A 17,327-nucleotide genomic window follows, 5' to 3' on the forward strand; every position below is an offset into this window, starting at 1 on the left:
CCAGAGGTCTCGCAATCTCCGCCACCCCTCCCACGAATTTATTACCACTTTACACCCTTCTTTACGTCGCACTTTCTTTCCCCCCTGAGTTATGATTATTCCGCGACCGCTCGACTTTGCAATGCGAATCTATCGCGCACCACCGATCCTGTAGCCTGTAATTATTTTAACGACACCACCAGCTACTTCTCGTCTCCAATCCTTTCCGTACAACACACGTGTATTACCCTCCAAACGATCGATTAATCTTTGAATGTCTCCGTTTACCAACACCTTGCTTTCCCTTGTTTCTCTACAGAAAGTATTCAGCTCGATCAGCACTGCTGCGCTTTAGGGTGCCCTTTGCTTCTGGAATCGATCCACGAGTACTGTCACCGCGTCGTTCGATCTTCTGGATCACCAAAATCGATCGAATTCGCAGTTCGAAGTTCGTTCACCTAACTTAATCTTTCAGCTTCCAATTTACCCCATTCACTCTCGTAATTGTCAAACACTCGATTACACACGTTTCGAAACTTTTACAACCACCTTTCGACCACCCCTCACACGTTTTCCAGTACGCACCAAAGTTGAATAGAGGTGTATAAGCGAGATCTTGTCAAAGTATCGATCCGTTATATCGATCAGGTTCTAGTTAGACCTGTTCGCAGTAAATTCCGTCGATTTTTATCGATATCGATTACTTGTCGCGTATCTAGTTAGACCTGCTCGAGTTTACAATATTGTAATTTTCACAGTCGTCGCAAACAGTCCAAAAGCTTCCCACGCGATGCTCCAAAACTAAATAAAGGCACACTGGTGACGTTTTGCGGAGCAGCCGAATCTTTGTACCGATCAAACTAGACGAACACTTCCTAGAAAATTTGATCGACGTTAAATCCTTTCGCTGCTCTGCCAATATTGGCTAGCTTATCGCTTATCTACGGCGAAGCTCGCTCAAGTTCCCGCGAACGATCCGGCATATCGAAAACACGCAACGATGCGACGAATGCGGACGCAGAAACGCGACTGTACGCTCCCACGAACGGACAGCAAAGATCAGAGAGAAATTCGACTGTAGGCTTGCCGCGGGAACGCAACGACAAGAAGACTATACGCGACGCGCCTCTATCCGTCTGGTCTCCCTCTCTAACCCTGAGGATTCCCCTCTACAGGAGTTTCAGCGTTTTTCCTTCGCTCTTCTTGTTCTTCGTGGTGTAATCCGGTTAACCGATCGATTAAAGCCGTGGCGTACAGGGTTTTAAAAACACGTACGCCTGGCCGCGGAAATGTGAGCGTACACAATGGCTATAAAAAGCATTGGGACGCCGCTGTATTTATTTTAACAACGCCGCGATGATTAATTAGATAGGAGCGTGCGAGTTTTAAATTTCTCGTTCGACAGCGACATTTTTTTAGCGGTCTAATCGGTAATTTATCGAAACGATTATTTTGCTAACTTGCTCGAAAATTTGGTGAGGTACACGGTTCCCGATTGGCTTGTCCTCTTTTTAGAGCGATTGCGAAACAAAACGCCGACACGTATATACGAGAAACGTTTTAATACCTGCGTTTTTATTATTAATAGTACACCGCGTTCAATCGTGATATAAGCTATCGAGCATAAACCTGGTGTCTGGTACATGGGTTTGTTTTTTTTCCCAAAGCTGAGTCAGATTCAAATTCGTTAGCGAGCTATTAAGGAAACAGGATACGATGAGTTCATTCGCACGTGACATTTAAAAATCCTCCTTCTCTTCTTCGTTTTTAAAATAATTTTTCTCTTGTATAAAATACGTGAAACTTTGAAAAAATATGACGTATGAAACGAGAGTTTGCCAATTGATTTTGATCGATTCCATCGTTGTTCGTTTCTCTCCGTAGCGAGCAAATTAAAAGAGATATCCCATAAAGTGGTCTTCTATCGAAGAAGAATACAAATTAATTTCCGTCCGCAGGCCTTCTGTTTACCGCTCTGATTAATCGTCTTTGCGGTGGGCGACGCTCTGCCTCTTTCCACCCTCAGTCCTCTCCCCTGAAATCCACCCCCGTTCCATCAGCAACAGCTACCCACGCTCTGTTCGTTCATCTCGCACGAAAGAATTTGTTTAACCTCACCAACTCATTCGTTAGTCGCGCAGTAATAGCATGGCCCGTGGAAACGGCGATAAAACTTAATACATAGTCGAGGGTACATAGCTCCTTGGCCAGGATGAACGGGAGACTTTCTAATTAATTTCCAAAAAGACGCACGACCCGGAAACAGACCTAAAATATAACGCGAATGTTTCATTTCGAGCACCAGAATCGCCATTCTAAGCTTGCAGCGTTTGTACTAGGACCGCGATTTTCTCTTCCGTAGCTCCTCTTCTGCAAACAATAAATCTACTTTCTTCTAACTAATTCTAACTAATTTTAAACGGTATTAAATTCAGAGCCTGATTCGTCGAATCCAGTAAATATTTACTCGATTTAAATAAATTGTCACGTTTTAATTCGACTAAATGTTCCTCCATCACCTTCTAAAAGAAATCATTTACCCGAGTCAAGTTAAATTTCTTTTATAAACTCTGTTTTTCTCACGCCCTCTGCCTTTTTCTCTCCACACGCCGCCCTTATTTCTGTCTCTCCGCCGTTTACTTAACACTCGTCCTCGCAGCTCTTATTTCCCTTCGATCCTCTTTTTGCGCCTCGCGCCAGTCCTTCTTCGTCCCTCTTCCTGTTATTTCACCCGGTGCTCGGCCTTCCTTCCGCTCCCCGGCTCTCCAGCCCCGTTTTTTACAGGGCCGCCGCTGTTTTCGCCGGTGTACGAAAATTATGAATCTTTTCGAGCATCCTTTGTAGCCGGCCGTTTCTTTACTCGCTCTTTTATTCGCGACTTTAAATCTCTCGTACCCCCGCGTTAACTGCCTGGTCTCGGTGCACTTTCGTAACAGCGCCGTTCCATGCACCACTCGCCATTTTGTTTAACGCTGGCTGCTGGCCACTTAAACGATTCCCTTCTGTCTCACTGGCGCACTGTTTCCACCAATTTTTTAATTTTATCGTCCACAACAATGTTATCCATAAATGTATGGAATATTGCTATTCGTCGCGTTTTTAAACATTGCAACAATTTAAAGGATCAGAATAAAATTTTGACAACTCTGAACAGTCTTCAGTTTTACTGAGAAAGGAAAGGATCAATCGTTTGGGACATGCTTTCCCTTATTTCTTCTGTTATCCGATGATCTTGCTCGCTTCTCCTGTCTGACTCGTCCCTTTCCCACGATCCCATTCCCCTTGCTAACAACTCGGCCGTGTCAGAGTGCTGCGTAACTTTTCAACTCGCCTCCTTTTCCATTATCTTGCAACTTGCCTACCCCCACACTTCAAATTTCATATCCGCGAGACACTTTGATCTTGTTTTCCCGGGCCCTTTTCACTCGCCCCCATCGCGATACAGTTTTTTCCTCCCCGCATCTCGCGAAAGTTTATCGCAACGCATCGAAATTTTCCCTTCCCGTACTTTCCTCAGGGGAATTTGTACCATTACTCGAGGTGCGTCCTCTTTCGTTCGTCTCGTTTTATTGTATTAACATTTTAATTGCCATCTGGTTATGCCTGTAACTTTCGAAACAGTTTTCGAAACACCGCAATCAACCAGAGAGCCAAGAGTTTTTCACTGCCTTTTTTTTACGTGGGAAACTGTACGACGTAATAAACGTGTACCTTGGTTTCCTTGCGCCTACGTCGATACTCGAGATAGCCGGCTGAGGAATGGAAAGGGAAGAAGAAAGGTCGCACGTGATACGCAAATGTAAAGCGACGAGAATCCGTCGATGATTCTTGTCTAGAATCTCAATTGCAATCGGCAGTTCGTTACAAGAGGAAGGAGAGAATGTGGTAGGGGGTGGGACGAGAGGTAGGTAGATCAAAGGGAGAAAGTTTCCTTGAGTGGACAGGATCGATCGTAATTTTGCTTTTCATTTTCTCGATGTTCCCTCATCAATCTTCCCCGATATTAAAATGAGATAGAGATATTGGCGAGGCGTTCCACGTAATATTTAGAAGAATTCAATATCGTGGGAAATAGGAGGCTGAAAAAGAGCAGCAAAGGTGGTTGCGAATATGGCCAGAGGAATTTCAAGAAAGCACCGAGACGCACTACCAAGCTATTGCTGTTTAATAAAAATGAGTGTGGTGTTACTCATCGAGGATCTGGTGATATTAATGATTTATTGTCGATTGTAAGATATAAGGGGATCATAAAATTAGCCATTAATTATCTTGTTTTTTCAAGTCGTATCTTCTACGATCAGAGTGTCCGTAAATGGCCCATTTATGCTCACGGGTGGTAATGCCTCTGAGACAGTAGAAAATTCCATTCGACACGTGTAACTTCATTTAACGCAGCATGTCTCGCCTTCGTAGACACCATTTACCCGGTAATTTCCTAAGGTAATAATCATATTGGAATTTACGACATCTTTATTAATTTCACTTCCAAGTATCAGATACAAGGACATGCGTGGATAGTACAAAGCAAAGAATCATCGAATAGTCCAAGGGTCACAAACGCACGACCAGTAATAATACCCATTTATACTTAACAATAATTAATAACTATCAACCATAATGAAAAGTTGACTAAATGTAACGTAATTAAAAACCAAGGTCCACGATATCGCTATTTTTATTACGCACTATGGAATACCGATTTAAATCCACATACAGTCTAATTACATAACAAACAGCCAGCCAGGCTCTACGCATCGCCGTACTCGACGGTCGTTCGTTCGTTATCAAGATTTAATTGGGAACTTCCGGCTGTATTATAAACGATACCCGTAAGAACAGCCGGTACTAATAATAACCAAGTGGAGAATGCGGGCGATACGTTAATTCCCGCCAGGTCCAGAATTCGTGGATCAGCCAGCGTCTCGTCTTTCCACGTGGCGTTTCGTTTCATTGTTTCGAGCTCCGCCATTTTGCTGGCAGGGTCGAAGGCCCGGAACGAGGGCCAAAATGGACCGATAGACACGGTTGAATTTCAGGGAAACTCTGGGATCTCGCGTTTCCTTCGCGTAACCGTGTTCCTCCAATTCTCGAATACGTACAGGCGGAATCGGAAATTCGTTCACCCCCGCCCCCCGCGTGCACCCATCTCTGTCGATTCCGAAATTCGTTTGCAGTAGATAAAGTTGTGCCAGAATGGAGAAAATTTTCTTCCATTCTTCGCGAGGCGGAAAATTGCCGTCGAACTTCCAATGACTTCACGTTCACGCAATTCTTACCCGAAACGCCTTTCGTTCGCGTGTTTCCTACTTTAATGGCTTCGTGTGGGGGGGGGGGGATTGAATGTTGTTTTCCGCATGGAGATCTCTGGATTGAATGTTTCTCGCGAGGTAATTTCATTGTCGATACCTTTACGATTGTCAAAGTAAACGTGCAGGGTGTAATACACTGAAATTGTTCGATGACTTTGTTTTATAGAGCGTAAAACGTAGAATTAAATGATGAATATACAAAGTTACAAACATTTGACTGGTATATATCGCTGTTTAGAGTATAAGGAGATTTCTATTTGAGTTTTCCTGCAGGTAAAATGCCTCATAGAACAGGTTTTTCCTTTTACCCAGTAATTTACTATCCCATACGTAACACGATAAACACAAGTGTAAACCTGTTTGCAGGCGTACAACCGCTACTTTCGAAAAATCACATGACCAGTGGGCTTCCAGTGGCGTATCGTGTTCCACGACTGCGTTAAATTGCTCGTAATTATGTATCGCAATTTCCTGTAATCTTTCCGCCATCTTCATAGAAACGCCAAGGGCGTATTAAATGGCACATTCGCGGAGAGTTAAGCATAATTTCTATCCTCTCTAATTTATCGAATTATAAAACCTTTATTCGTCGATTATCCGCGACGAGTACGATACAGCATCGAAACGAATTTTTCGTTTCTCCTCGAAAACGTACTTACTCGCCTTGGAAAGTTCGAACGCGGCGAATGAAATTCCCATCGCGTTCGATTATAACTGGCGATTTAATGGTAAAGTGGCATGCCATCTCGTTTCTTCTCGCGTCGTGTGCCCCGCCGTTTTCCTCGTACACGGAGCGTGAAACGGCACCTGAAACGGACGATAGAGACGTGCCAGAAGGGTGGATTTCACGGAATCTCATTACACCTTCCCTGGTAACTTCGTTCCATCTCCTTTGGCTGCTGGGCGTGCATATCCGTCCGGTCTGGAGGTTCATGGAGATCCGAAAAAAATTTCCCACGACCATTCACGGTAATGTAGTTACATCTAATTCATTAACGAACTGTCCAGCCGACGATACTTCGCGTACCAATCGATATCAAGCCATGGGAGCAGGAAATATTTCGAAACTACCTAGCTAATTTTCTGGAGAACGAAGGAATTTCAAGGCATTTTGCCAAAGTTTAATCTTGCAACAAAGTTAGTTCTAGTGAAATTTTTCTCTTCTGCATGTTCATTTCAGAAGCAGATTCGTACGAACGCATGTTGTCATAAGAGGGACGATATTTCTTGTAGTTGGTGAAATCAAAACTGAGTCACGTTGAAAACAATGTTCCCACAGGAGGGTTTGCGATGATCGTCGCATCCGCGGTTGAACGCGTTGTGTACGGACCCGCATCGCCTTCACGAAGAGTGAAACGAGTCGTGAAACGAACGAAAGAGTTTAACAGTACCTGAGGAACGTGCCGTGCACGAGGCTGGCTGCCAGGAAATTCTTCCCCAGCGATGGTTCCCAGATTTCGAGGTAATAAAACCGTTTTTGGCGCTCCCCCTTTGAACTTATCGAGCAACGCCGTGCTCGAAAAGTGAGTCTTATGTCATCTACGGTGAAGTTCGTGCTGTACTCCTGCATTTTATCGTTATCATCGCGGCGCGCTTGACAGTTTCGTGACATTTGAAATTCTTGATAATCAACGGAATTTTCGAAGTTACTTCCTCGAACTAGGTTTTCAACCAAATTAACTGATCCGTTTAATTTTTTCTGAACCTATTAGAGATTAGTAGACATTGATATATTAAAAAAAATGTAATTATACACGACAGGGTGTTGAAGTAATATTTCAGCTGAGTAACGATGACAACAAACGCAGAATTCGCGTGTGAGAAAGTGAAATGTAACGTGAATTATTTGTGCCCGACTACAAAATGGAAAGATACATCTAATGTAATTATGCGGTGCTATGGTCATTATTAAGGGGATAATAACATAAAGGTTGCGCTTATTTTAATTAAAATTATTCGTGCATACTCCCCTTTCAGTCCTTTTTATCAGTGAATTATGGATCCGACTGAGGTATTACAAAGCTAAAAGAAGAAATTAATTTAATTATTCCTTCTCCAAGATACAACTTTTATTAATATCCACCGTTCGTTCGTTTCGAAACATTCGCATCATGTTTCTTCTCTTAACATCAATACATTTACCTCAACCAGAAAATTCTCGTCGAAACGTAACATTTTTTACTGTATTAACCAGCGACGTTGTTTCGTTGGGAAAGGAAACTGAATTTACGTTAAACGCACAATGAAAAACCTCGAAACCTCTGAATTTACGTATAAATTTGAAAATGGGAAAGGTGGATCATTCTTATTTCGCGAAATCGTATCAAATTCCGATCGCATTCGCGAGCATTAGAAGTGTAAATCATAGGTCGAGCCGTTCATTCCAGAAACCGTCGCTTAATGGAAGAAAGAGAGAAAAAAAGGACGAAAAAGGAGGGGAGGGCTGTGAGAGGAAAAAAAAAAAACGTTCGCTCTTCATTTACTCCTTCAAAGTGGAGGCCATTAATGAGCCACAGAAATATCGTTGGAAGTTGGACGGCCTTGCGAGGAATCCTCTTTCCTTCATCCCCCGTCCGGTTCTTTTTCTTCTAGCGGACGATCCCTATAGGTTGATTAATAAGTCGCTATCTCTTCGTCTACTGACGGTGCTTATTGTTCCGCTTTTCCTCTGCTCGTCTTCGTCGTGCACTGCCCATGAAATGGAACACGAAGCTGATGACAATGTAGACTCGGAACGAGCAATCTTCCCCTCCTCGTCGACCCAAGCCATCCACCCTCGACCACCCTGCGGTAGTCATTTTACTTTCCTACGTGGTACAATAAAACGACAGTCGTTTATTTAATGTCTCGATTAACCTTTCAGTTATCTTCGTGGAATTTATGCCGGTTCCAGGCAGGATGTTCGACCACTTTTAATAGAAAGCTTAACGAATTATTCTGAGAGACAAAGCGAGACGAAAATTAATAATAAATTGCGGTTCTATTTGCTGAAAGCAGTAATTGTAGGAGCAGTTATATATATATATTATTAAATATTGCTCGAGATTACTTAAACGTATATCATTATATGTCCTGGCGATCTGACGTTGTATAATAAAATAATTATTCATTTTTTCAAGTGAAATCGATAGTGGAGAATGAATTACCCGGGAATAAAAGGTTGAATTTCTATCTGTCACGTTTATCGGAAACTGATTACGGAAGAACGTTCATAATTGATCTGAGGAAATTCGAGCTATAACAGCGGGACGTATCGGGGCTATAAAAACGTGATTAATTTGACAGAGAAATTGAACTTATCGGGCGTGGAATTGTGTTAATTCAATATCCGATAGTGACAAATGTAACGACATTTCATTTTTTCGATTCGCAGTAACAATTAACCCGCCGATAATCTGCCGATTGAACATTCTTACGCACTTTCTATTCGAAAGTTCAGTCTCGCGTCAAGTTTGAAGCGTTTGTCCAACAACGAAACATATTTACAACTGATCAAACACTTCAAACCTTTTGAGGCTGTGTGAGTTTAGTAGGCAGGAATTTTACTCGACACGAGTTCTAATAAAAAATATATTTCAATACTGAGTATCAGAATGAACTACCAAAATAGAGGGGAGGAAAAAATTCAAAACGAACCAGGAATAACAAATGAAACGAGAAACTCTCTGGTAACTCTCGTAATTATTATAGTTAATATCGTAACGCAAATTAACGCGGTTTTTCATCGCTCGATAGCAAAGCAATATCGCGAGGGACGTTGAATCATCGTCAAAGAAGGAGCCACTCTGTTCCCTGAAATTATCGGGGACACGAACCAGCGATAATTTAGAAAATTACGGTACTAATAAAGAAGATCATTTAGAACGTGCTCTTTAATTTATCGCCGAACTTCTACGACACTTTGCTCAGCGTTTTCCGCGAGCTCTTTTTCGTCACGTACCTCCTCGGCTCGCTAATCAATATCCGAACGTTGATTAAACTATTCATTTAGTCACCGATCGCTTTCACGCTCCCACGACGTTCCCATCGTATTTTCTACTACAATTTTACGCCCTTAATACTGATCCTCGGACTTTCCACGCTATCCACTTCGATTAAGGATGTCCTTTCAATGGCGTCCATTAACCTCACGGTATAACGAGCAACCTTGACTTCAGATCAATTACAATTATAAATTGCTTTCGAACAGGAAATGTCATCTCATTGGAAAAAGACATCTCCTTCTTTTCAACAGACTTTTAAAGACCACAGAAACGATTGAAAAAAATGATATAATCAGAATAATATTCGCAACGTGGAAGATATCTTGTATCCTTGAAACGTATGAATATCTTCTTTGACAAGTAAATAGAAAAATGATCAGAGCTCTCGCACACGTGTTAACGTGCCTGTGCAAACAGTGGAAGCGTTGTAAAGCGTTCTGTTTCAAAAATCCGACGATTTTGTACTGGATTCATAAGCGTAAATAGCCCAAACGGATCCGCTGGTGTGAATATTATGCAACAAGTCCTGGCGAACACGTACCATCGGATCCCTTAAAAATTCTTTTGACGGCTCGCGTGTCTGTTAAATAATTCATTTTTGTCCCTCCGCGAACTAACTTCTCCGCTTCTCTGTCGTAGTCACGTTCATAATGTATGCCGGGCAACGTAATACATATTAAAGAACGCTGGGCAAACCGTTGAATGACGTGAAATATGGGATCCCTTAAGAATGTCGAACAAAGCTCGCTTGTTGCACCGAGCAGCAACTTATCGATTACGAAAGAGCCACGAAGATTGAAGTGGCGGAGGAATAAGGTGAACAGGAAAAGCGGAATGGAAGAATGCTCGCTGAATTGAGTTTAATTCGATTCGACGCTTAATATTTAATATCGATTTCTACTTGTAATTTCGATACTTCCGTCTATAACGATATAACGTGGGGAATTAAACGGCTTGCATGTATGATAAATTTGCAGAGTCTCAGACAACAAACTGACGAACTTTACTTAAACTAATAAAGTAATAAAAGAAGCAGCGAGAGATCGAGTGATATAATAATGAATATTTTAAGTAATCGCAATGAGACTCGCGATATATGATTGTAGAATAATTTACAGAGGGAAAGTTGCGCGATTAATGTACTCGCGACACGAAATCGGAATTTTGCTAGTAATAAAAAAAGGTGCGAAAAACCCCGTGAACGACATGCAGGAAACGAGTCATAGTTCCATCCTGTGTTCATTAACGATATCGATTTAATGATCTTTCAACTTGTTGCTCGCTCGCTCGCATTATATGCGAGTTGGTTCAGCCGATCTAATCGGATCGGTCTGAAAATAAATTACCATCATGTTTCCGTGAATTAAATCTTTTCCTTATAGTTTTACGAATGGTTAAACTACTTTTATCCTTCTTGGTCAATTTCTTATCTCGTTGAATACAGAAGTTCCAGCAAATTTGTTCTATAACCGCGTTGCAACGAACGAGCCATCCTTAAATCGGTCTTTGCCATCGAAGTGCACGATTAATTAAATTTCGTAAGCATTTATTAGCGTTGTAGTCGAGCGCTGTGTTACATTTCAATTGTGATTTCGTTTATTGTCAAGCGAAGAATTTCCTCGTTTTGCGACGCGAACGCAGGGCAATTGCAGACGGAATGAAAATGAATGCCCGACTCGTTAAGATTCCAGATTTTCACGAAGTCACGAGCTAAGTCCTCGCGCTCCAATTGCTGTCGCCTCTTCGTCGTGGCGAGGACAGGACGGTACAAAACTCCACCAATTATCCTGGCGTTTCTACTTGTAACGTTCAATTTCGCGCGTAGGTAAAATATTAATTATCGATTATTAAAACTGATAGTGTAGCGTGTCGAAGAACACCATGCAGCGAAACGAACCTCTCAGTTAGTATTTCAGAGGAACCTGTAAAAGTCCAAATGTTTCCAGACACTTTGGGGATGGAAATATTTTTTAAGGATTATTACTGTTAGCTTCGCGTGTCTACTGTACGTATTTACATATGTATGAAGCCTTCAAGATCTTGAGATCGCGGTGATTAATTGCACAGCTCGTCGACGCCCTCGTTATGTGCAACCCTTGTCACGGTATCATATGTTACCACGAAAAAAGTAAATGTTAACGGATTTCCATTAACTGTGCGCCCCTAATTGAAGAATACACGTATTAACGCGTGACTCAGTCTGTACATATTATATTTGTCACTCGATAAAATTGATTGTTGTACGCGTGGAGGGTAATATTGCTATCGTCTGCGACTTCTATACTGTGACATGTACGATGAAATTTTTCATTTACTTTGAAATTAATTATGCTTAGCACGAGATGCGATGGTGGTTCGAGATGTTCGATTTCTGAATCGAATACAACTCCGTAGCGGTACTCGACGATTAATAGCAGGCGCATGGCTGACGAACGGAGAACGACGACGTACCCGATTGTCACTGGATCGTCGTTCGAGCAACCCTACGTGTGTGTAAAACCCTGAAACAGGTCACGCTTTGTCTTTCGAGAGACTCCAGCTCGTTGCTCGAGCACAGCTCGATTTTATCCAATTATACGGCACGTTACTGACATCAGTGTTTCGTAGATCATCTTGAAGAGGCCGAAAAACGTGGGACCAGCGATATTCACGTGGTAAGTGGTACTCGCAGGTAAATCTACCTTTTTCTTGGTACCCACAGACTTATACACTTATAGAGTAGCTGGAGATATTGGACAAGTATATTTTTTATTGGCAATGGCCAAAATTTAAGAGGATGACATCGAATAAAAGTTAAAGGAACTGTAGCGACGCAACATCTGCACGCGTTTTCCTTTTGGGCCCTCAGGAACAAACAACTGGAGGCTCGCATAAATCGACAGGACTTCTTTGCTGTTTCCTTTCTCATCAAGAATAACTTCAAAGAAGAATTTCGAAGAATAGTTTATTACTTACAAGTTTACATAAATTTTAGTTGTATAAGATGTATTGTATATGAGTTTATACAAGTAATTTAGAAAAAATAGCTTATAAGTCTTAGTTTGTAAGTTCTAGTTTTATAAGATGTATTGTAAATGGATTTATAACTAAAAATTAGCTCGTAAGGACACTTTTGCTACTTGTAAATTGTTCTAAAGTTACAATAAATGGTTCAGTTGTTGTTAATTAATTGTTTAATCAATTAAAGACCTGTCCAGCGCTCCTAGAATGACCAATTCCAATCCTTAAACGAGAAGAAACTCGTAAAAAATAGCCCTGAACCCAAATAAATTACTCGAATCATTGAATCTTGGCGCCTAGAATACCAATATGTCTAGAATTCTTGGAAAATGACGTCACTACCAGGAATCGCCGAAATTCCAGGAATTCTCGATGACGTCATTTCCAAGAAGTGGCACTATTCGGATACCTCCTATGACGTCATGTTCTCCTGATACATTGCCGATTTTTCAAACAAAATCTTGAAAATCCGACTTTGTATCAGGAGAACATGACGTCATAGGAGGTATCCGAATAGTGCCATTTCTTGGAAATGACGTCATCAAAAATTCCTGGAATTTCGGCGATTCCTGGAAGTGACGTCATTTTCCTAGAAGTGGCACGAATACCTCCTCACTACTTATGTTCTCCTGATACAAAGTCGATTTTTGGAAATTTTGGTCGAAAAATCGGCAATGTATCAGGAGAACATGACGTCATAGGAGGTATCCGAATAGTGCCACTTCTTGGAAATGACGTCATCGAGAATTCCTGGAATTTCGGCGATTCCTGGAAGTGACGTCATTTTCCTAGTAGTGGCGCGTATACCTCCTCACTACTTATATTCTCCTGATACAAAGTCGGATTTTCAAGATTTTGTTCGAAAAATCGGCAATGTATCAGGAGAACATGACGTCATAGGAGGTATTCTTGCCACTTCTAGGAAAATGACGTCACTTCCAAGAATCGCCGAAATTCCAAGAATTCTCGATGACGTCATTTCCAGGAAGTGGCACTATTCGGATACCTCCTATGACGTCATGTTCTCCTGATACAAAGTCGGATTTTCAAGATTTTGTCCGAAAAATCGGCAATGTATCAGGAGAACATGACGTCATAGGAGGTATCCGAATAGTGCCACTTCTTGGAAATGACGTCATCGAGAATTCCTGGAATTGCCGATACCTCCTATGACGTCATGTTCTCCTGATACATTGCCGATTTTTCGAACAAAGTCTTGAAAATCCGACTTTGTATCAGGAGAACATAACATGTGAGGAGGTATTCAAACGTGCCACTTCTTGGAAATGACGTCATCGAGAATTCCAGGAATTTCGAGGATTCCTGGTAGTGACGTCATTTTCCAAGAATTCTGGACATACTGGGACTCCAGCCGCAAAAATTCAAAGCTAGGACGAATTTATTTGGGTTCAGGGCTATTTTTTACGAGTTCCTTCTCGTTTAAGGATTGGAATTGGTCATTCTAGGAATGCTGGACAGGTCTTTAAATGATTAAACAATTAATTAACAACAATAGAACCATTTATTGCAACTTTAGTACGATTTACAAGCAGCAAAAGTGTTCTTACGAGCTAATTTTTAGTTATAAATCCATTTACAATACATCTTATAAAACTAGAACTTACAGGCTAAGACTTACAAGCTAATTTTTATAAACTACTTGTATAAACTCATATACAATACATCTTATACAGGTACAACTTACAAGCTAAGACTTATTTAATAGAGAATTAAAAATAACGCTGTAATTGGCATGGTTTAAATATAAAACACGTATGGGAATGGCTGACAGAAAGCATCGCAAATTTTCACTCGCCCCAGCCCCAGGACCAATAACGTGGACCATAATCCTTAACGAGTTGAAGCTGTCCGAGGCAACTGCTCTTTACCAAGTCTCAGGCACCACCGCCGAGTTAACTAAACGCGCGGATCCACGCGTCTCTCCGCCAAAATTCTAATATATAATTCCGTGTTGTCTGGCGAGGGTCCTCCCTCACAGTTAAACGCCACGTAAACTACGGACATCCACGAGCAACGCGCGCGATTCTAATTGAAACGCGGGAATACACCGAGTGAAAGGTATGAGAATTTAAATTTACGAACCGCTGGCCAGCTTCCGGGACGCGACGATTATCATATATCGACAGCAACGTTGCCCAGTGATAATTATGTAGCCGATTAAGTAGCAGCAGCGCGTGCACACGCAGGCTGCGTGAATGTCGACGACGGCCATCGACCCGAAATCGCGTGGCCTTTCAGAGAAATCAGCTGAACCGCGAAATTACCCCGTAATATCGCAGTGGCCGTGGCCAGCTCGCAGAGTAGCCTGGCGAAAAGAGAGCGGATCCGGGTGGCTGCGGAGAAAATCAATGAACCGGGATAACGTGTCGCTCAACTGCATCCGTGGCCCACGCTCTTCCCACACGGCGAATCCTCGCTTTTTTCGCCTGGCCACGGCTAATTTATCGAGGCTTGTACGTGCGCACGGTTCTCTCGCGAGAAATAGAGAGAGAGGACAAGAAACGAGAAGCGCGTCTACGTCGAGGATGCGGCACGTACCGCGCCCCAAAAACCCTCCAGACGTATTCGACCGCGTTCGATCGATCGATCCGCAAGTAAATTGGCCGTTTCGAAATGTTTCATTACTTTCCGGAGAGGAATCGCGCGTGTAAACGGTTAATTACCTCCATCATTTTACCCTCGCCCGTGGCAACGACTCCGCGCGGACCCAGGACTGCGTTAATAATTCCCTGAAAGGGCGCCGCCGCCACTCGAGCGACGCGAAAGACCACCAAAGCGAGCCGTCCATTTCCAGCCGTTTTTCCGGCCCCGCACCGAGTGGCTCTGCATTTTCAAATGAAACGAACAGCGGCCAACCAGGTTGTCCTTTCTCGCGCGTACTGCAACATGTTCCGACGCCTCCGTCCGGGAAACGTTCGCGAGATCGCGGCTGGGAACAGCCGGGAAGAACGACCAGGAATTCAATGCGCCGGCACGCTTCTAACCGGGCGGCGAACTTTTTCCAAGCTGTGTCCAAAAAATGGAAAGAATGGATCACGGCCACGATGAGGGGACTGGTTCATTCAGGCTTGCGACAGATTCGTCCACAGCCCCTTCGTCCCTCGACTCCTCGCGCCCCTTTTTCATCCCCAACGCTTGAACCTGGTCCTCTGAATTGAAGCAATTTTAGAGCAGCCGTGACTCGAGATGGACCGGATGCGAAACGACTCGATATAACGTTGTAAGCTCACAGAAGGAAGGGATAAACTGCGTTAAACTGTTGGTCAACGGGGAACGTTTCACGGAGTTGAACTTTTGGCTGAATAATTCTGCGATGATGGCTTTCATCTATTCGTCATGGTTTAAGGTACTTTGTAGGGAAAGATTGTTGCTGGATGCAACAGATAAAAAGAATAGCGATTACAGATATAAATTAGCTCGTGTGAAGATTGTATTGTACATTGTCACTCTTCGATCTTCTGTTTTGGTTCTTCCAGGTGGTCGTTTCATCCCCTCAGTGCTTCTTCAATTCTGGCAGAGTTTTTTCGAGGCTCCAACAACGGTTGAAATGTCTGTAGACAAAATGTAGAAGTCAATGATTTAAAATAAATTTCATTTATAGTTAGAATTGCATTATTTTATTTCTATATCGTCCAGTGATCCAAGTATTATCCGTACCACGCGCAATTGTCACGATTAATTCGCTATCGGTGATGCATCGATCGGTTTAATCTACTTACTCGCTGCATCGTCTGAATTAATACGGACTTATACTACTGCAACCACCTTGTACCACTACCATGCACGGTTTCTCTGCTTTTATTATTAATTGACAGGTGTAACGTTATTGAAATATAAGCAGAATTGCTGGTCACAGAGTTTAATTTGTAACATTTACTTTGAAGCTTATGAGAAAATTGTATAATATATATTTAATAAATTCACTTAGCTGGCGTAAGGAAGATGATTCGAGGCTTGCAATATTTACTACGAACGTATACGTATTTGGTAACATCATTCTAAAAAAAATCAGAAATTAAATAAGAAAGAAATGTTTACTTTGTTCCAATGAAACAACCTTCTACTACGCGATTAATTCGTATCGCGTCGCATGAAGACATGGCACAAGAAACTCAGAAGTAAAATATAAGTCAGTTCAACTCGTTCCGCGTTACATGAAAATTGCATTCTCAGAGCAGCGAGTCACGGATGCACACGGTCAACCCAATAGTATCGCATTCCCTGCAGACTTCATTAATTGGAGAAGTGTACTCTTGACACCTCGTTCCTGATACAAAAGTACACAACATCTCGTCGATTAGAATTAAGGTAACCATTCTCGCACCGTTTCTGTGGTACGCAACGCGACTAACGAGCAACCCTCGACACAGCCCAATTGAACCCCAGAAAGAGGGGAACCCGACATCGTGTACCGAGCTCAGCGTTTCTCCAGCTGCGCGAAATAAATTGCAATCGATACACCGCAATTGGGTTGATATCGCTGGTAATACGCGACCTCCGCAATTTCGAGTTAATGTTCGACAAGGAAGCTCTCTCCGTCTCCCTCGCGAACCGAACGAATCGAAACGCGAAGCCTCGACGCAACGACGGAAAAAATGATACGGAAAAATATGAAATTTTGAAAACCGTTCGAGAAGGACTCTCGCAAAGTGGATACCAGCAGACAGTTCTGGTAACAGCGATGGAAAAGTTATAACGAACACCGCCAAATGGAAGAATTTACCTCGCCCTTTGTATCTAAACTGTTCCGCGCATCAACATTTCCATTTCTCGACCGAGTAGCTGCCAATTCTGGGATCAGAATTATTCAGTCCCTTAACCGGCGACGGTTTTTCCAAAATTTCCACGTTTTACTTCCCCGTGTTTGTCCGCCTTTCGTTCCGACGAGCAACGCGAAAGCATTTTCGTCCGTTTCCCTTCGCTGGGTCGCTGTGAAATTCGAGGGTGAAAAAAGGAGACGAGCACACGCGTGACGCGAGCGGGCGTCGTTGCTTTTAGAAAATATAATTTCAAAAATAATTACCACCGCTGTTAT

This window comes from Xylocopa sonorina, chromosome 5 (genome assembly GCF_050948175.1).
Source record: "Xylocopa sonorina isolate GNS202 chromosome 5, iyXylSono1_principal, whole genome shotgun sequence".
Lineage (NCBI taxonomy): Eukaryota > Metazoa > Arthropoda > Insecta > Hymenoptera > Apidae > Xylocopa > Xylocopa sonorina.